The sequence below is a fragment of the Suricata suricatta genome, chromosome X, assembly GCF_006229205.1.
Source record: "Suricata suricatta isolate VVHF042 chromosome X, meerkat_22Aug2017_6uvM2_HiC, whole genome shotgun sequence".
Classification (NCBI taxonomy): domain Eukaryota; kingdom Metazoa; phylum Chordata; class Mammalia; order Carnivora; family Herpestidae; genus Suricata; species Suricata suricatta.
The window spans coordinates 71,599,613-71,621,930 of record NC_043717.1 but is presented as its reverse complement, the minus strand read 5'-3'; the positions used below and the strand labels follow the sequence as shown (position 1 = coordinate 71,621,930).

The following is a 22,318-nucleotide window of genomic DNA, read 5'->3' as shown; positions in this document are numbered from 1 at the left end:
TAGACCTATGAGTGCAAACATATGGTATCTGTCCTTCTCTGCCTGACTTATTTCGCTTAGCACGACACCCTCGAGGTCCATCCACTTTGCTACAAATGGCCAGATTTCATTCTTTCTCATTGCCATGGAATACTCCATTGTATATATATACCACTTCTTCTTGATCCATTCATCAGATGATGGACATTTAGGCTCTTTCCATGATTTGGCTATTGTTGACAGTGCTGCTATGAACATTGGGTATATGTGCCCCTATGCATCAGCACTTCTGTATCCCTTGGGTAAATCCCTAGCAGTGCTATTGCTGGTTCATAAGGGAGTTCTACGGATATTTTTTTGAGGAACCTCCACACTGTTTTCCAGAGAGGCTGAACAAGTTTACATTCCCACCAGCAGTGTAGGAGGGTGCCCGTTTCTCCACATCCTCGCCAGCATCTATAGTCTCTTGATTTGTTCATTTTAACCACTCTAACTGGTGGGAAGTGGTATCTCAGTGTGGTTTTGATTTGTATTTCCCTGATGATAAGTGACGCTGAGCACCGTTTCATGTGTCTGTTGGCCATCTGGACGTCCTCTTTGGAGAAGTAGCTGTTCAGGTCTTCTGCCCATTTCTTCACTGGATTAAAAATCTAGTTTAAAATACACCTAACATATTTTTTTCCTTGCCTTTTTTGGTACCTTCCCTTTGCAGGTAAATTTTACAGCCCAGCTGATAAACCTCCATTAAAATAGCTCATTAAGGCTCTTGACTGGGAATGCACTAAACCTGTACATTATTTTAGAGAGATGGCTTTATAATTTGTTCTGTTTCCTTTTATTCAGTTTTTCTTTAAAATTTTTAGGAAAGTTTCAGAGAATTCTTCCCAAACATGGATATTTCTGACTAAAGGCTGAACACCACTGGTTTGGCATGAAAGTATTTCACATACCTTCATGAATAATTGGAAATTCCTTCTTCTTTTATTTTGTTGGTATTTTTCACTCAGGCAATTCAACATGGGGATAGTTAGTTTATAAAAATTTACATGTCTTTATTTGCATGTCTGAAATGTATTTTGTTTTTAAAAATTTTTAATGTTTATTTATTTTTGAGAGAGAGAGACAAAGAGAGGGGGGTTACAAATGGACAAATGGGAGGGGGCAGAGAGAGAGAGGGACACACAGAAGACTCAGAAGCAGGCTCCAGGCTCTGAGCTGTCAGCACAGAGCCTGATGCAGGGCTAGAACTCACAAGCTGTGAGATCATGACCTGAGTCAAAGTTGCCAGATTAAGCAACTGAGCCACCCAGGTGTCCTTGAAATGTAATTTGTAAATTTTGTTCATTAAAATTTTCCTGTGTTATATTTAAATTTAAATTTCCTGATTTAACTTAGAAAAGCAATTTTCAATATCATTAGTGATAATTTTGGGAATGAAGATATTTAAAGTTGACATGTTTTATTTGGTCTCTATATCATGTAGTATATAACATATATATTATAAAAATCTACCTTTATATAAGGATTAATATTGAAACAATAAGTACCAATAAATTAATAATGATCATCTTTAGACTGGTATATTATTGGTGGTTCTAAAAACTAGAGTTTATAAAGCTCTGTATGCAAACAGCTCCTAAGTCTTAGGGGCTCAGCCACAGAAGTTTATTTTCCTAATGTCAAAATACAATGTAGGTCATCAAATAGCTAGAATGGGGAGGGAGCTCTATTCCAAGCAGTCATTAACAGACTCAAACTTCTTTCCATCCTATGGCTGCACCATCTTTTTTAGCCTTGCAGTCCTCAAATGCAGTTTTTGTATATGACTAGTAATCTTATAAAGAGGGAGGCTGGAGAATCCTGTGGCAAGTTTTAGGGACAGGTCTCGCAAACATCACTGCTGATTACAGTCAATTAGCAAGAACTGCCATAGAGCCTGGGGAGAACAGTCTCCCTGTGACCCAGGAGGAAAATGAAATGGAATTTGGTGAGCTCCGTAGCATTCTCTCTGCCAAAGTTTTGAAAGTTTTGAAAGTTATTCCTTTCAGTATTTTATAGACTTCCTTTATTTAATGCTTTTTTTTTTACAACCATGTATCATAGTTATAATAACTGTGACAGAAACTTCTAGTTGCTCACCCCAAGTCCACTGTTTACATTCGTCCTCATTAGTAGATCTCCAGTTGCATTCAGGATACAGTATAAACTCTTAAAATATGACTTTTACCAGACTCCCTTGCTGTACAAGCCATGATAATATGATGGAATTTCTAGCCAAAGAATGTAAGCAGAAATACTTGTAAAGATTCCAGAGAAGGTACCTCCAGAGGAGGTAAACAGCAACTTGCGCTTTTTTCACGTTCCTTCTTTCTCTTCCTTTCCCCCCTAGAATTTGATCATGATAGAATTCATACAGCAATTCTAGGCCAAGTGACTTAGAAAAAAAGATGCAACTCAATAGGGATGGAAGATCCTGAACCCCTGAATAATGGGGCCAGCTCATTCCTATTACTTTAACTTAGTGACACAATGAACTTCTATCTTATGTAAGTCACTGTGCTTTCCAGTCTGTCTTTCTAGTAGCAGAACAAAACAGTTGATCTTGCAATCACTAACAAAAATAATGTTTTTTATTACAGAATTAATATTTTCAAAGCTTTCAAAGTATTACTATTTAATGTAAAGTGGATTATCAGACCAATGTAAATGTCTTTATGTAAATAAAGAGATTCCATTATATATTTTATAACTGAAGTATTTCTTATTCTTTCTTCTACATGTTTGAAAAAAACAAATGTAAATAAAGTATGGCTATTACATCAAAACTATACTTTCTTTCATTCGTCTATTTTCTATATTGCACATAAATCAAGGAATGCTATATTACCTTACCATTTTCCAAATAAAATGAAAAGGAAAAGATTAATTCCTTGGATAATATTTTATATTTTATTGTTCTATAATAGTGGCAGGGAGAGGAATGATAACCAATAATAAAAAAGCTATGATTACTATTATTACTATTACTATGAAGAGATATAATAATTATGAATATAGTAATATCTAATACCTGTTCTCAGCACTCAACATATTATCTCATTTAATAATCAGATGGTTATTTCATGGAGAGTCCAATAACTAACTCATTCTGCATAATAACAGTGGTATTACTCATACTAATGACAAAAATTGGGGCTCTTGGTGTCTCAGTTGGTTAAGCATCTGACTCTTGATTTTCACGCAGTTTCACCATTCGTGAGACTGAGAGCTGCACTGGGCTCTGCACTGTACGGAGCCTGCTTTGCGTTCTCTCCTCTGCTCTCTCTGCGCCTACCTCTCACTATCTCTCTCTTTCTCAAAAATAAATAAATAAGTATTAAACAATAATGACAAAAATTAGAGAAGCTAAATATTTCTTACCATGTGGCAGGTGCTCTGTATATACCATCTATCTTAATTCTCACAAAATCTTGTTAGGTGAATATTTTGTAGATAAGGCTTTAGAGAGGTTAATGAATGTTTACAAGGATATCTAGAGAGCATGGAATTTTAATCCAGGTACATTAACTGTAGAGCCCATGCTCTTAATCATTAAGATACACTTACCCCATTACAAATGGAAAATTCTTTATAAATGTGCCTGGATGAACAGGTGAATTAATTAATGAATTTGAAATAATTATGTATTGGGAGTCAATGGAACTTAAAATTCTGTAACTGGTTCTGCATGTAATTTAACATAAAGTTGTCTTACACATAACCTAATATAATTATGGGAGTGAGTGACATCCCATCATTTTTGCCAAATTCTATTGATTAGAAACAAGTCACAGGTTCTGTCTACACTTCTCAAGAGGAGGGAATTATAGAAGGAGTTGGGCCACTTAGGCTGTGTCTGCCACAATACTGGATGATTTCATTGGCATGACATTTTCAAAAACAGAAATGTATTAATGATGGTGGCATGATCATTGGCTGCCAGGGATTACAGCTAGCAAGAGGGTGTGCTTATGCAAGGATAGCACAGAAAGTTGTGTGAGTGATGGAACTCTTCAGTATTCTGTGGTAGTGATTATATGAATCTATACATGTGTAAAAGCCAAAGAAGTATATATAAAAAAGTCTTGTAGTATATAAGATACTATAAAATATTATTTTAATGTATAATAAAATTTTAAAAATGAGTAGAAAAATTTAATAATTATTATATAAAGTCAACTCTTTATAAATATGCTTTAGAAAAAATCTGCTTCTTCCTAAAACATATTTAATAGCAAAAACACACAAAAAAACCCATACATACATTATTAGAAAGTGCCAATTCTGCTTCTACTTTGGATATAAAAAGCCATTAGAGAACATCACCCATAAGTAAACAATGATAAAAGTGTAAATAATCTACAAAACTATAACATTCCTTTAGCCCATCAGAGAACTTACAAAGTGTGACCAGTCCTATTAAAGAGGGATATATGTACTGTTTCACTTTTGGCAAAGCATGAAGACAGAGGTGGCTGTCATGCAAGCAGGTAAAAAGAAGTCAACTTAAATTTTAATGACTTTTTACATTCTTAATAGGCTAGTGTAGTTTGAAATATCTGACATCCCAACCACTTATACACTCACTGCCAGGTTCTTTTATGCAACCCTAAACCAGAAGCACACATACACAACTGGGGACAAAGCAGGAGACTAAAAAGAGCCCATGTCAGTGGCTGAGGTAGTAAGAGGGAGTAATTGATTGCTGGCTGACAGCCCCACAGCCCCACACACTTATCCTAACCCTTCTATTTTGAGAAGCAAAAGCTTTAAGCCCCTAGAGGAGAAGCAGCAAATATTCTCCTCCTGGGTACAGGTAAAAATCCATTGCTTTTGGGGGAGAGGTAGAAGCAAAATTCATCTGCCTAGGGAGGGGGAGACAGGAAAGCTTCCCATCCCCAGGACAAGAGCAGAGATCCACTGCTCCTGGTGGTGGGAATGCCTTAGAGAGTAGGAGTAAACAAAACAAAACAAAACAAAAACTCTGCCCTTGAGGCAGAGCAGGAAACCCTTGGGCCTAGGATCTTACATGAATAAAAAGCAATGGTCAGCTACTGATGAGGAAGAGGCAAGAATATATCTCTCACCAAAGACCAACCCCAGGAACAAATTACCATGCTGAGAGGACAGAATGCTGAGAAAGCACAACTTCAAGGTCCAATTGCATAGGGCCTGCCTAAGGTTGAGGCTTGACAGGACAACAAAGAGCGCTCTCTGACTCACCAAGAGGCTAGCACCTAGTAACAACACAAACCTACTGCTATGAAAAAGGCAAGACTATGCAGAGAGAACCCCCTTCTAGTAGTCCAGATGTGAAGAGACTACTGAAGATATAAGATGGAAGCGGGGGTGTGAAGATGATTAAGAAAAATCCTGTGGCACACCAGTCTCCACTCTAGGAAAAACAATGCACTCTGTGCAAGCTAGATGATAATAAAGTGAACAAATATGGATAAAGTTGCTGACATATTTTGAAAGCAGCATTAACCTAATACCAAACCTAAAAAAGTATAACAAGTAAACAACAGATCAATGTCTCTTATAAACAAATTCATGGGCTCAATGATGTAGATACAGAAATGATTTAAAAAATGATATAGAATGACATTAAAATGACATAGAAAAAGGTCAATAAATTAGTAAAAAGAACATATATCATGACAAAATGGAGTTTATCCTGAAAATATAAAGATAGTTACACATTTGCAGATCAATGTAATTTGCCAGATCAACAGACTAAAGGGGGGAAAAAGATCATCTCAATTGATGCAGAAAAACATTTGACATAATTCTACACACATTCATAATGAAAACACTCAGAAAATGAGAAATTAAATGGATCTTTCTCATTCTGATCAAGGGGATCTATTAAAGTTATTCTAAAGTTAACATCATACTTAATGGTGACACACATAATGTTCTTCCCCGAAAATCAGGAGCAAAGCAAGGATGTCTGCTCTCACCACTGCTATCCAACATTATACTGGAAATACTAGCCAATACAGTAATACCTGAAAAGTAAATTAAAAGCATACATACTGAAAGGAAGACACAAGACTGTCTTTATCTACAAATGTGATGATCCATGTAGAAAATCCCAATGTTGAAGTGGCTAAAATGAACAAATCAAAAGACTATAGATGCTGGCAAGGATGTGGAGAAACGGGCACCCACTTGCACTGTTGTTGGGAATGTAAACTAGCACAGCCGCTCTGCAAAACAGTGTGGAGATTCCTCAAAAAACTATCAATAGAACTCCCCTATGATCCAGCAGTAGCACTGCTGGGGATTTACCCAAGGGATACAGAGGTGCTGATGCATAGGGGCACATATACCCAATGTTCATAGCAGCATTTTCTACAATAGCCAAATCATGGAAAGAGCCTAAATGTCCATCACCTGAGGAGTGGTTCAAGAAGATGTGGTATATATATACAATGGAGTACTACATGGCAATGAGAAAGAATGAGATCTGGCCATTTGTAGCAAAGTGGATGGACCTTGAGGGTGTCATGCTAAGTGAAATAAGTCAGGTAGAGAAGGAGAGATACCATATGTTTGCACTCATGGGTATAACAGGAGAAACCTAACAGGGGACCATGGGAAGGGGAAACGGGGGGTGGAAAAGATAGGGAGAGGGAGTGAGGCAAATCATGAGAGACTCTGGAATACTGAAAACAAACTGAGGGCTGAAGAGGGAGGGGGGCGATGGTCATGGAGAGGGGCACTTGTGAGGAAGAGCACTGGGTGTTTTATGGAAACCAACTTGTTAATAAAATACTTAATTAATAAAAAAAATAGGAGGATTGGCAAGATGGTGGAGAAGTAGGGAGCTCTGTAATGTCCACATGACTGCAGCTATCAAAATGAGAAGATTTAAAAGCCATAATATTCTGATCTCCAAGAACGGAGGTGCGTACACAGACTCCTTATTGATAACAGCCTCATGGATGTCCGAGTGAGTGTGAATGGGGACCGGAGACTCTGAGGGGAGTCTCCGCCAAAGCAGAACTGGGAGAGAGAGCTTCCAGAAACTTGGCACCGGACCCACAGAGAGCAGTGGAGGCGGCACAGGAAGGGAGGGCTACGCCTGAACCTGCCGTGCAGGGTGGTGCGCTGGACAACTGTGCATGGCTGCGCACACAGGACGGCCATGTAGCAAGGTGGAGAGCAGGGGGAAAGAGAAGGAGAGACTGAAAACGTTCAGAGACACAAACACCTCAAGTGTAGCTGCTGGGCGTGGGGAGAGAAATCCAACCCTCAGTGGGCTTATTCTCCCTTGGGCTCTGCAGCTCGCCAACTTCAGGTAGAGCCAGGGATAAGCTGGCTCTCCAGTCTCCCTACTAAATACCAGCCAGAAAGGCCACCCATCTGCTGGTGATCATTTTAATGTGGCAGCATTAAAGTACGTGGACTAGGATTTAGAAACCTGGTGGAACTTAGAAACTCAAAGCAATCTGACCCATCTGTGGCACAGGGAAGTCAGACTCAAGAGAGTGGCTGGCAACGCATGGTCTGAGGGGGGTTAGGGGTATGCCATTCTTCTTCCCACAACCACTAAGGCGGGACCTCAGAGAGCAGCCCCTGAGACCTGACCTACCTACATCAAACCACGCCCATCCGTGCTGGAGAGCTGTTTTTTGTCTTATTATTTTTATTTTTTTAATTTTTTTCTTATTATTTTTTAATTTCCCCCCCTTGTTTTCTTTTTTCTATATTCCTTTTTCCTTCTTTTCTCTCTTTCCCTCCAGGAGTCTGGGAAAGACCAACTTTTATACACTGCGGTGATTATATCGACTCTTACCATCCAGATATATTTTCCCTAATCTCATTCTTATGTCTCCCCTCCCCAGGTTTTATGCATTCAGATTGTCCTTTATCTTTGGCTGTTTCTGTCCCCCAGCCTTCTTTTTTTCCTTTCCTGTCCTCTCTTTTCTTTTCTGTTCTTTTTTTTCTTTCCCCTTTTGGTCTGCTTGCTTACTTGATCTCTCTGTGCATTTATGTGCTTTTGTTCCTTGTATGTCTGTCTGTCTGCTTTCCTTTCCATAGCTACCCCAGGAAACAAGCAAAGCACACATGGTAGAGAGTCCCAAACATCACTGAGTAGGGAAATAAATTAATCAGAGGCATAACAAGAGAAACTAAGAGACACCAGTAAAAGGACATCTCCTGAAACCACAGGCCCTGGACAGAGAGCCTCCTTTAATAGAGCAATACTCAACAACATACTAACAAATCGAATTCAACAGTACAAAAAATAATTATCCATCATGATCACCTAGGATTCATTCCTGAGTTACAGGGCTGGTTCAATATTTGCAAATCCATCACTGTGATACATCACATTAACAAAAGAAACAATAAAAACCATATGATCCTGTCAATAGATGCAGAAAAAGCATTTGACAAAATACAACAGCCCTTCTTAATAAAAACCCTCGAGAAAGTTGGGATAGAAGGAACTTACTTAAACATTATAAAACCCATTTATGAAAAGCTCACAGCCAATGTTATCCTCAATGGGGAGAAACTGAGAGCTTTCCCCCTGAAATCAGGGACACGACAGGATATCCACTATCACCACTGTTGTTTAACATAGTGCTGGAAGTCCTAACATCAGCAATCAGACAACAAAAGGAAATAAAAGGCATCTGTATTGGCAAAGAAGAAGTCAAACTTTCACTTTTCGCAGATGACATGGTACTCTACATAGAAAACCCAACAGATTCCACCAGAAGCCTTCTAGTACTGATAAATGAATTCAGTAGAGTTTCAGGGTGCAAAATCAATGTACAGAAATTGGTTGCATTTTTATACACCAATAATGAAACAAGAGAAAGAGAAATCAGGAAACTGATCCCATTCACAATTGCATGAAAAACCATAAAATACCTAAGAATAAAACTAACCAAAGATGAAAAGACCTGTATGATGAAAAGAATAGACAGCTTATGAAAGAAATTGAAGAAGACACAAAGAAATGAAAAAACATCCCTTGCTCATGGATCAGAAGAATAAACATTGTGAAAATGTCATTATTACCTAAAGCAATCTACACATTCAATGCAATCTACACATTCAATGCAATTCCCATCAAAATTACACCAGCATTCTTCTCAAAGCTAGAACAAACTATCCTAGAATTCATATGGAACCACAAAAAACACCGAATAGCCAAAGTAATATTTAAGAAGAAAACCAAAATGGGAGGCATCACAATCCCAGAATTTAGCCTCTACTGAAAAGCTGTCATCATCTAGACAGTATGGTACTGGCACAAAAACAGACACATAGACCAATAGAATAGAATAGAAAGCCCAGAACTGGGCTCACAAATGTATGGCCAATTAATCTTTGACAAAGCGGGGAAGAGTATCCAATGGAAAAAAAGACAACCTCTTTAACAGGTGGTGCTGGGAGAGCTGGACAGCAACATGCAGAAGAGAAACTAAACCACTTTCTTACAGCATACACAAAAATAAACTCAAAATGGCTGAAGGACCTGAATGTGAGACAGGAAACCATCAAAACCCTAGAGGAGAAGCAGGAAACAACCTCTTTGACCTCAACCACAGCAATTTCCTACTTGACACAGCCCCAAAGGCAAGGGATTCAAGAACAAAAAGACCTATTGGGACCTCATCAAGATAAAGAGCTTATATATAGCAAAGGAAACAAACAAAAAACTAATAAGCAACTGACAGAACAGGAAAATATAGTTGCAAATGGCATATCAGATAAAGGGCTAGTATCCAAAATCTACAAGGAACTCACCAAACTCCACACCCAAGAAACCATTAATCCAGTGAAGAAATGGGCAGAAGACATGAATAGACACTTCTCCAGGGAGGACATCCAGATGACCAACAGGCACATGAAATGATGCTCAGCATCACTCATTGTCAGGGAACTACAAATCAAAACCACACTGAGATACCACCTCATGCCAGTTAGAGTGGCTAAAATAACAAATCAAAAGACTATAGATGCTGGCAAGGATGTAGAGAAATGGGCACCTACCTGCACTGTTGGTGGGAATGTAAACTTGTACAGTTGCTCTGGGAAACAGTGTGGAGGTTCCTCAAAAAACTATCAATAGAACTCCCCTATGACCCAACAATAGAACTGCTGAGGTTCTACCCAAAGGATACAGAACTGCTGATGCATAGGTGCACATGTACTCCAATGTTCATAGCAGCACTGTCAACAATAGACAAATCATGGAAAGAGCTTAAATGTCCATCAACTGATGAATGGATCAGGAAGATGTGCTTTATGTATACAATGGAGTATTCCATGGCAATGAGAAAGAATGAAATCTGGCCATTTGTAGGAAAGTGGATGGACCTTGAGGGTGTCATGCTAAGCGAAATAAGTCAGGCAGAGAAGGACAGATACCATATGTTTGCACTCATAGGTCTAACAGGAGAAACCTAACAGGGGACCATGGGAAGGGGAAAGGGGGTGGGGAAAAGTTAGAGAGAGGGAGTGAGCCAAATCATGAAAGACTCTGGAATACTGAAAACAAACTGAGGGCTGAAGAGCGAGGGGGAAAGGGTAGGGGGGTGATGGTAATGGAGCGGGGCACTTGTGGGGAAGAGCACTGGGTGTTATATGGAAACCAATTTGGTAATAAACTATTTAATTAATAAAAATAAATAAAAATAAAAATAAATAAAATCCCAATAATTGCAAAAAAATGCTATTAGACATAATAAGTAACTTTGTCAATTTCATCAGCTATAAGGGCAAGATAAAATAATATATTTCCATAGAGTAAATGTTGTAAGTTTAAGTTTTAAAAAGTACCATTTATAATATCATCAAAAATCAAGAAATACTAAGAAGAACAAATCTAACAAATATGTGCACAATTTGTATGCTGAACACTTCAAAACACTGATAAAAGATATTACAAACAACTTAGATAAATGAGGATATATGTCATGTTCACTGACCGACTAACTATTTTTAGAATGTAACTTCTCCCCAAACCTATCAATAGAATCATTGTAATCTCAACCAAATCCCAGCAGTCTTTTTGTTGAAATTGAAAAGTTATCCCTATAATGTATATAAAAAAACAAAGGAAGTAGAACAGGCAGACCATTTTGGGGAAGGAAATTCATAATTGGCAGACTCATGCTATCTGATTTAGGATGACAGCAGTGAAGTATATTATTAATTAGTTATTAATTATTATTATAGTGTACTATTAGCATTAAATAGACATATAGATAAATAGAATACAAATAGACTAGCAAATATGGTCAACAGATTTTTGACAATGGTAATTAAATGGAGAAATGATGGTCTTTTCAACAAAGAGTGCTGGAAAAATTGGACATCATATCCAAACATATTCATCTTGACCCCTTACCTAAGACGATACACAAAAAATTAACTCAAAATGAATTACTGACCAAAATGTAGAAGCAAAAACTATAAAACTTCTAGCAGAAAGCAAAGGAGAAAACCTTTGAGGCTTTCATTTAAACAAAGATTTATTAGGACACAAAAAGCATGAACCATAAAAAATTGATAAATTAGACTTGAAAATGCCATTTTTAGAAAAGTAAGATGAAAACCCACAAGAGGATATATTTGCAACACATATCTTTTAGTAAGAATATGGAAGAAACTCTTATAATTTAACAATAAGATTAACAACCCAATTAAAAATGGACAATTTAAATAAGACTATCATCACGGAAGATATATGAATATCAAGCAAATACACTGAAAGATGCCAACCACTATTAATAATTAAGAATATGCAAGTAAAATCACAATAGGACATCATGAACACCTTTATAAGAATGGCTGATATTAGGAGAGAAAAATCCTGAGAGTATCAACTGCTGTCAATGATGCAGAGCAACTGGCACTCATACACTGCTGGTGAAAATACAGGATATTACAGCTAATTTAAAAAATCACAGCAGTTTGTAATATGTTAGACACACATTTACTATATAACCCATGAATCCCACTCCTAGGTATGTATCCAAGAGAAATAAAAACTTATGTACAAACAGAGATCTGTTCTGGAATGTTTATAACAACTTTAATCATTATCACCAAAAATTATAAATCTACTGGTGAGTAGATACACAAATTGTAGATACTAGAACACTTCCAGGCTATGATAACAAACTACTGATACATACATCAATATGGGTAAATATCAGAAACACCATGCTAAGTGGAAGAAGCCAGATTTTTAAAACTATGCATTATATGACTCCATTTATAAGATTATTTTTGAAAATAAAAAAACTATACGGACAGAAATTAGATCAGTGGTCAACAGGAATTAGGGTTAAGAGTGAGTATTGACTTCTGTATCCTTTGGGTAAATCCCTAGCAGTGATGGAGTATTACATGGCAATGAGAAAGAATGAAATCTGCCCATTTGTAGGAAAGTGGATGGACCTCGAGGGTGTCATGCTGAGCGAAATAAGTCAGGCAGAGAAGGACAGATACCATATGTTTGCACTCATAGGTCTAACAGGACAAACCTAACAGAGTACCATAGAGAGAGGAAGGGGGAAAGAGAGCTGGGGAGAGTGAGGGACACAAATCATGAGAGACTACCGAATACTGAAAACGAACTGTGGCCTGAAGGGGGAGGGGGAGGAAGGGAAGGGGGTGATGGTCATGTTGGGGGGCACTTGTGGGGGAGAAGCACTCGGTGTATTATGGAAACCAATTTGAAAATAAACTATTTTAAAAATTAAAAAAAAAGAGTGAGTATTGACTGTAATGGGGCAAGAGGGAACATTTTGGAATTATAGTAATAATCTACAGCCTGATTTTATTTGTCATTACATGACTACAGACTTTTGTTAAAACTTGCCAAAGTATACACCTTAAAGAGTGAATTTAAGTCTATGTAAATGACATGTCAATAAACCTTAGCCTTAAAAAAGCATTCAAAATCAGAATATGACCTATATAAGAATATTGGATTTTACTGTCAGATGGGTAAAACCCATGTAATGGGGATACATACAGGAGTTTGATTTTCATTAGACATTAGTTAACACACGACAAATGTCAAGAATCCAGATGATATCAGCACCTTACAGTTTGTAAACTTATCCTCATTGGCAGAACCTTTATCTACACTGAAGTTCTCACATAACTATTCAGCTATGTGAATGGAAGGAAAGGAAGCAGTAGAAGCCAAAGTGCTACAATCTGGAGTCAGAGATCTGGTTAAGAAGTATGCCCCTAGTGAGAAAACAGAAGCCAAATAACATAGGAGAGAAAGAATGCTTATAGAATAAACAAATAGCAATGTTTTTAATGTATAAGATTCATAGAAAAGAGTGGAAACAGTTCAGTTAGAACACTCGTAAAAACCATGAGGGGGCCATGCACACTGGTAAAGCAAGGATTTGCAGGAACTTAATTGCAGATACTAAAGGAATTTGCAGATATACAAAATACTGAAAGACTGCTTAAGCATATGCACAAATACCTGACACTGGCTATAAACAAAGTTAAAGTCTTATTCATGTTCACTGCCTGAATGTAAGCCCACATGAAGTGGAGGAACATTAGAAGAAAACTTACTAATAATGAACATCCCATGATACTTTGGGGCCTCTTGAGGTTAATTCTAGAGTAATTTTAAATTCTTAAAGTTGCCAGTGCTGCCCTATACATCAAAGGCAGTCAGACTCAGATACTGGAGTTTCTGTCTCCTGGACTCAGACAACAGCACAATGACCTCATCAAGAAGATGAACTTAGGAGTTAGATATTTTGAGAGGCTGCCATAGCTACCTATTGAATAGGGCAGTTTTCAAGGATTTCTTGAGAGTCAGGCAGTTGGCAGAGACCTGCATGTCTTCCATAAGTACACTTCCATTTGTATAATATCTTTATAAGAGTTTAACATATTTAATTCTTCCCTAACACTAGAATCTCTGACTTTTAATTTAAAATGCTATGGCTACTGAGCCAGAATAAAAATAAAGTGTGCTGCATATTCTCAACTCAACGTTCCATGTCTCTCTCTCTCAAAGATAAACATCACAAAAATTTAAGGGGTGCCTGGATGGCTCAGTCTGTTAAGCGTCCGACTTCGGCCCATGTCATGATCTCATGGTTTGTGAGTTCGAGCCCCACATGAGGCTCTCTGCTGTCAGCACGAAGCCAGCTTTGGATCCTCTGTCTCCCTCTCTCTCAAAAAAAAATTAAAAATTAAAAAAATTTCAAACTTAATAAATGGAAAAGGTGTAAAGAAACTTCCCTACCAAAACTTTAGCAGGTGTATGTATCATTCTGAAACACAGGAATTAGGCAAAATCTCATCTATGATATAGATGCCATGCTTATATTCCTTTGTTCTTATTTGAAATGCTTTCTGTACATTTCAGTTGTTATTTGGTTCATGCTGATATCATCTTTATGAGGAAAAGGTGAGGTGAGGACAGAAGAGTATGGAAATAACAATTGCCTTGTGTCTTCTATAGGCCAAATTTTATGCAGTAACTTTTAAAAAGAATGCTTTCTGGTTGAGTTCTCACATCAGTCTTCATGTGGAGTCTTTTCTTCTAGACACCTAGAGGTTTTTTTTAACATACCTATAATCATATTATACATGCTATCTCATAGTCTGCTAATACAAAATACGTTTCATGGCTTTGTTTGCACAGTTCATAAAAATAGTTGCCTGGAGAAAATTTGGAAAAATCTTCCAAGCGCCATCTTGTGACCAATACCAGAACTGCACTGTATTACTGCTAGATCCTTTTATTGGAAGGATGGGAACTAACATGCTGCCAAGCCAGCAGTTTTCTCAGGCTTCTAGAATATAACATGCTTAAATTTAGAGTTTTGTTGTGCATTATGTGAAAAACAGAATACTAATATCTACTTCCAAATGTCTAATAAACTACATACTTAATGAAAACTGAAAAGATGTGATTTATAAAAAAGTATAATTCTAGAAAAATAATATTATTGTTTCCTGAATATTTTCCATAATCCTTATTTAAAAATATACGTGAATGCATATGGTTTCCTACCAGCTTTTTTCCCAGGCTGAAGTGCATGGTTTGAAAGTTTTCCCATATCAATAAGTATTTTCAACATGATTTTTTAATGAATCACTTCAAATGTAATTTCCCCTTAATTTATAAGATTTTACCTCAAACATTTTTCTGGCTACTGTTAAAAATGACTAAATATGTGTTAAAGATTATTTTACATAGAGATAGTAAAGACTGTCCTATGTCTCCAACCACACAATCCCATTAGCAGCAGGTAGCCTTATTTTGGGGGATTTTGTTATACATGTTGTATTAAAGCAGTCCTTTATCTTTAAATGACATCATATAGTACTTGCGATTCTGTACTTTCCAATTTTCACTTAATACTACTTCTCAGACATTTTTCAAATCACTACATGTTCATACGTCCATTTTTCAGTTATATAACATTCAACTGTATGGATGCACCATGCCACATCATATTTTTTAAACTGCTAATAAAAATAAACCAAATTCCCTGTCCCACTAATAAACTTAAAAGATACAGAAAAATGATTCTAGATGATCACAGCTATATCTGTGGTCTGAAAGAATGAGTTGCAAGGAGGACACATGCAGGGCGGTAGCCAACACAGCAAACAAGCTACGCACTTGATCAGGTCCAGGAAAATTTCCGCTATCTGCAGAAGACAGGGAGGGGGTATGTTTGCATGTCTTTTGTTGTGTCTGTGAATGTTGATGTGTCTGAAACCATACACTGTTTCAGCTTTATGTTGCTCTTCTAAGTATAAAAATAATCATGGAATAAAACAATTCTAAAGATGCTGAAACCAAATAAAAATATATTTTGAAATTCCCAGTAATCTGAACACTTCAGAGATGCTGACTGTTAGCATGGGAGTCTAGTTCTCTCTTTAATGAAATAATGCATATATTTAATGAAAATGCATATATTTTTCACAAGTGTTATCACTCAACAGCATATCTGAATCTCTTCCACATTCAATCGTGTACATATTTATTTGTGTTTGTGTCAATCACTTTTTATGTTTACATTTTTCTCACTTTTTATGAGAATAATGAATGTTTACATCAAAATATAATTACAATCTGTAACAAAATAGAAACATGGAATGCCACGTAAAAAATTAACATGAACAGCATGCCTCACTGAAGTCTTAATTTAGAAGCTGTAATCTGATCGTTCATTCCCACACTGGGGACTTCAAAAAATACCGAGAGAAACTAAATTTTCATGGGACTGATTTTGTCACAAAAACAGCAAATTTCCCCAAATCGTAGTCCATTCCCACCTCTCCCAGGCAACAATGTCTGTTTGTTTGTTTTTTCACCATAACACCAAAGCCCGAAGAAATTCCCAGAAAATAACTAGCTTTAAGACAGCCATTACCTTGAAGCTTCTTGTCAGCTGCAGCCTCCTGAAACGCAGCCCCTCCCCCAAGAGTGGCCAGGCACAGCTCAGTTCCAAGCTTCTCAGAGAATGCTCCGCCCCCTCCTTGTGATGGGGAAAGAAGGGGGCCTTTCCCTCAATTAGAGGGAGGAGAATCGCCAAGTTAACTGAAATTCACTTAAAGGGGAAAAACGTTCATTTTTAAAAGACTTGAAAGTGAAATGGCAACACGTGTCTCTCCCGTTCAAACCAGAGGTAAGGTGATTTCCTGAAAAGAGGTAGCAAATCCCTTTATCATAAAATAAAGACCCAATTAAAATAGCTCTTGAATATTTTTATTGCCTTTTTTTGGCACCTTGTCTCTACAAGATTTTAAGACCCAGCTGGTGACCGTCCATTATTATTATGTTTTTAAATTTAGCTAGCTGTCAGCACAGAGCCCGACGCGGGGCTCAAACCCACGAACTGGGGGATCATGACCTGAGATGAAGCTGGAAGCTCAACCAACTGAGCCACCCAGGCGCCCCTGTGACTGTCTATTAAAAAGAGCTGTTAGATTCTTGTGTGTGATCGCAGTGAATAAATACATTATTTTGTGAAGAATTAAATCTCTACAATTTTATTTTTTTGGCTCTGGGACATGGTATTTCTCTCTTTTTACTCGGGTTGTCTCCTTTATCCTTCAGAAATCTTCTAGTTTTTTCAAGTACAATAATTTCTAAATGTAAAACATCTACCAAAATCCTTAGAGAAAAGATATATATCTCTGAATATACTAAAATTAAAAATTGTGGTAAAAACACAAAGTTGGAAATAGAAGAACAAATTTGATAAAACCATTTTCAATTTAAAAAAAATCTCTATTCTATTCCATTGGTAATACATGGCAATGAGAAAGAATGAAATCTGGCCATTTGTAGCAAAGTGGATGGACCTCAAGGGTGTCATGCTAAGTGAAATAAGTCAGGCGGAGAAGGACAGATACCATATGTTTGCACTCATAGGTCTAACAGGAGAACAGGAGAAACCTAATGGAGGGCCATGGGAGGGGAAGGGGGAAAGAGAGTTGGGGAGAGAGAGGGACACAAAACCTGAGAGACTATAGAATACTGAAAGCAAACGGAGGGGGAAGGGGAGGGGGAGGGGGAAGGGAGGTGGTGGCACTGGAGGAGGGCACTTGTGGGGAAGAGCACTGGGTGTTATTTGGAAACCAATTTGACAATAAACTATTCAAAAAAGAGAAAAAATAAAAATAAAAAATCTCTCAAGTAGCCCTTCCAAATTAATAAGAAATAAACAGCAAAATGAAAAAAAATGAACAAAGGATATAAACATGTAATTCACAATATTCTGAGGGAATAGTTCTTCCCTGCTCCTAATATTTACTTCCTGTAAGTAAGCTCAAGTAATTACACTACAGGTATCTCTGTCCTTTTTGTATGGTTGCAAGCTTCTGGGCTGTTTTGTAGATTTGTTTAAATGGGGTGGTTAGGGACACTTGAGTGGCTCAGTCAGGTAAGCATCCAACTACAGCTCAGGTCATGATCTCGCAGTTCCTAAGTTTGAGCCCTGCTTTGTGCTCTGTGCTGACAGCTCAGAGCCTGGAGCCTGCTTCAAATTCTGTGTCTCCCTCTCTCTCTGTTCCTCCCCTGCTCATACTCTGCATCTTCTTTCAAAAATAAACATTAAAAAATTTTTAATGTGGTGTTATGAGTCCCCCTTGATTTTCACAATAATCAATGCCCTGCAACATATCTTCCTCATTGTACAAAAGCTGATATTTTGGCTCCCATGTGCAACTTTATTTGTTTTATATTAATTTACTGAATTTGTTCAGTGGAGAAAGAAAGGAGCTATTTGTGGGGTTTCCAAAAACCCAAACATTGAAAATAAAAATTAGAGCTAAGCAATGCGTGGAAGATAGTCACTTTCCCCAATCATCAAACATATGCAAACCTGAACAGAAATGAGGTTTTTCTACTTAATTTAAATCACAAAGATGCAAGGAAATGATACAATGGACAGTTGACCAGAAAATGAGGAAATTGGCACTCTTACCCATGTGCAAGGTCATGAAACTGGAAAGAGGGTATAACAAAATTAAAGCCAAAGTCTGCCTGACTCCCAAACAAAAGGATGTGTTGTTTTTTCTCCACCAGTATTCCCTGCCTCCTGGGCTTGGAATCCTGACTCTTTGGTAGAACCAAGGATGATGTCATTTACCTTCAGATTGTGAGGAAATTGGCAAATGTAGCTCCAGAGTGAGCACTGCTTAATCTCATGTCCCTTCTGGTGAACACATTGGTGAACTACAACCAACAGATAAGTAGCTACCATACTTATCTATAAACTCCCCATCTTTTACAAACACCCGTATTCCCACACAAATTTAAGAATATTTTTCTGCATTATGGTTTTGCACTGACCATATCTCTTTTGTGTTGCAGAGACTGGCAGTGCCTCCCCCTTAAGGTATAGCTATTGCTGGGCATAGGCTGGAAATCATTTGTTAGGTAGAAAAATGCCTCAGTTTATTCTATCTTCATTTTACATTTGGCAACTCCTTTTGCTTTTTCTGTTTGCAGATTTTAATTCAATATGAGAAAATCATTTTTCTATCTGCTTTTATTGAGCTTTTGTGTTTATAAAATATTCAAGAAATTAAGTTTTAAATTTAGATTTTTAACTTAAAGGTGTTATTTCCTAGGAAGTGCAAAAACCTACACACTGCCGATGGATCCTTTAGAGGGTTCATTCTCTTAAGATAATGTTATGCCAAGTTTAAAAACAAAAAAAACCTTAAAAAACTAAGTAAAGTTGGTGAGTCCCTCACAACCCCGTCCATTACCCCAGTGAACGGGTAAACACAGTTCCTGCCTCCTGCCACCTCTGACTATTCAGGTTACAGAAACAGAGCTGCAGTATGACACAGCTCTTCCAGTGATTAGCAAACAAGAGAAAGAAAACTGTCTGCACTGGGGACTCTGAAGAAAGAAGAAGCCGTCATTCTTCCAGAGGCACATAACAGCACTAGTAGGCTAGGTCAAAATTATTCTGCTAACCAATATGAATAAAGGACATTAAGGTCTCTTTGGTGATGAGATATGGACTTTTGTTGGCAGAATCCAATGCCTAGCTTTTAAGAATTTTTCATGGAAGCATTATGAAAGTTTCGTCTTTGAAGGGTTCAAACAGGAAGGCAGGCAAACAGTTGTGGGTTTGAGACCTGTATCAGTTCATTGGAGAGAAAAATATCAAATCTGTGGCAACTATGCTTTCATTTCCCTATACTAGATAGCATAGTTACGAAAGACATATGAGTCACACGAATCTCTGATATTAACCGAGGTTTTCTAAATATTAAATCACATTTAATGGTACAATAGTTTATTACCTAAGTGAGTACTAAGAGACAAAGCGACAGGATGTTGGGCCCTTGTGCATGAACTGCCCTTATCGGACTTCTGTTCTCAGTATGCTGGGAACAAGGGACTTGATGAGGTCCCACAAAGATGGGCAGGACAGAGCCTTCCTGGTCATCAGCCAAGTGCGTCAGGAGACCACGGCACCCGATATACCCACACACACGTGCAAGCTGTTCCTGCTCTGTCCTTCTCTATCTGTATCTTTTGTTCTGTTAAGACATTCACTGCTGACTAAACATTTACTGAGAGAATAAAAGAGCCCAGTTTGACTGGGTAGCAGATTCTGCGCAAGCGTCTTGTGTGTCTGTGTCTTTATTGTGTCTTTCTTATTTGTCATTCCTTGACTCTGTCTTAAGTGTCATTTCTTGGCCTGAAGGAGTTGCAGGAAGCAACAACTGGGGCCCAACGTGGGGAACAGAAGATATCTTCATTTCTCAGAAGATATTCTCATTCCTCACCAAGGAACCAGAGGGGAGCATTGCTCAGGGTAAGCAAGACCTCTGGAAAACTCAGAGGGGATGTCACCTCTGGGAATAGCCAAGTAACCCAGAGGGAACTGTCACTCGAAGTAAGTGAGACATCTGGAACATAGTTAATAAAAAAACACAGAGGGAAAAGTTGCTCGGAGTAAGCGAGACCTCTGGAATGTAGCTATTAGGGAACATAGAAGTAGTTATTATGGGGAACTCCCCGTTTTGTGAAACAGAATATCAAAATTAGCTATTATGGGGAACTCCCACGGCAAATGTAGAACATTCATTTCTTTTATCTTCCTCCTTCATCATTTGTTTTGCACTGCTAGGGTGCATATTGCTTGCTCTTGCTTCAAAGAATGCATGGAGATGGTTCAAGGACATAGTCATGGTCCCAGGGGAGGGAACTATTAATGTAGACACTTGGAATAAGGTAAGAAATGAGATCAAACAATGTTATGCCCCTCAGGGTCCCAAAAGACACCGATTGAAGCCATTTCCTTATGGACTCTTATAAAAGAAGCACTAAATTCCACCAGAGGCAACTCTAGGGCTATTTTTAAGCCCACAGTTCCCCCTCCTGTTTCTGCACCAACTTGGATGTAATCCACATAACTGGTTCCTATACTATCTTCAAGGAACAAACTGCATTTCCACGGACATTTATGTCTTGGGAGCCAGGGAGGCACTTTTGTCTTTCCTGCCTCCCTAAAAACAGCTCCAATAATCTATGTGTGTCACTTGTCTAAACCTCCAGAGGTAAGTCAATTTATCAGGTCCTTCAGTAGACCTGTAACCCTGTTCTGTGGCTACCTCTATATCTATTTTGTCCTGTTGTCATTGTCATTGTTTTTGGTCTTATCTGTAAAAATTCTATGGGACATAGGAAAGTAACTCTATATGTAAAAAGGTGGGAAATACATAAAAAAGACATAAAAGATGAAGGTACATTTTGTTATAGATGAAAGTAACGTTGTCATAAATAAGACTGGTTATTTAGAAGGAAATGGCTTTAAAACAAAGTTTGAAATAAAGGAAAGTTATAAAGGGTTCATAAAGGCAAATTTCTAGAAAGGAAATTTTACATATGCTTAGGATAGACCAAGGTTAAGATAAATGAAAGTCTAAAAATACACTGATATAAGGCTAAAACCCTGCTTTTCTCTCTATCCAAAGGACAAAGTTTTCTTGGATTGTTGATCTACTCTTAATAAAACAATGTAAACAAAGGCTTACTCTTTCGTCAGCCAAAAAAACCAGAGCCTTGACTTTCATCTTCATCAGGTCTTTTATTGCTTAGTTAAAACTTATTGTTAATAAAGGAGCTCAGTTTTTTTTATTGCCATTTTGGATAAATAAGTAAAGTTTTAAGATTTATAAATATCTATAATTCTATTTAGGATATGCTTAACAATTTTCTACAATGTTAACAAACTTTTCAGAATTTAAATGGCGAAAGGTCTTTTGACTAATTGAGTCCTTTCATTTCAAATGCTAATTTACTTCTACAATGGTAAACCGTAGATTATATTATACAGGTAAATCCTGAAACTGCCTGAGTAGACATACAATTCCTAAAGTTTTAATGTTTTGGGATAAGGTCATTGCTTAATATTCCAATCATTTAAAGTATTATATGTTATTATATTTTATAAAGTAAATAAAAATATATTAATTAGGTTATATTAAAATAACTAAATATGTTATATTATATAAAATATTAATTAATAATATATGAAATATATTTAATAATATAAATATTATTATGAATATTGTTAAATATAAATATATTTGATAATAAATATAATATTAATATGTATAAATATATACTGTATTGATCTATAAGAATATATGATAGCATTATATATAATATCATATATAATTATGTATAATTATATATAATATTAAGTGTATAATACCATTAATAATAATATATTAATATATTAAAATAATACCAATTATTTAATAATAATATGAATATTGCTAT

At 37.0% G+C, this 22,318-nt stretch overlaps 1 protein-coding gene across 2 annotated transcripts in view; it reads right to left on the bottom strand.

The window, feature by feature from the left end:
• The window catches only part of PWWP3B (PWWP domain containing 3B), a 24,270-nt gene extending 7,786 nt beyond the window's left edge, over nucleotides 1–16,484 (bottom strand). For both annotated transcript variants that reach the window (XM_029929973.1, XM_029929972.1), the window contains exon 1: nucleotides 16,434–16,484. The gene's annotated coding sequence lies outside the window, so the exon portion shown is untranslated. The remainder of the gene's footprint in view (nucleotides 1–16,433) is intronic.
• Between the last annotated feature and the right edge of the window lie 5,834 nt (nucleotides 16,485–22,318).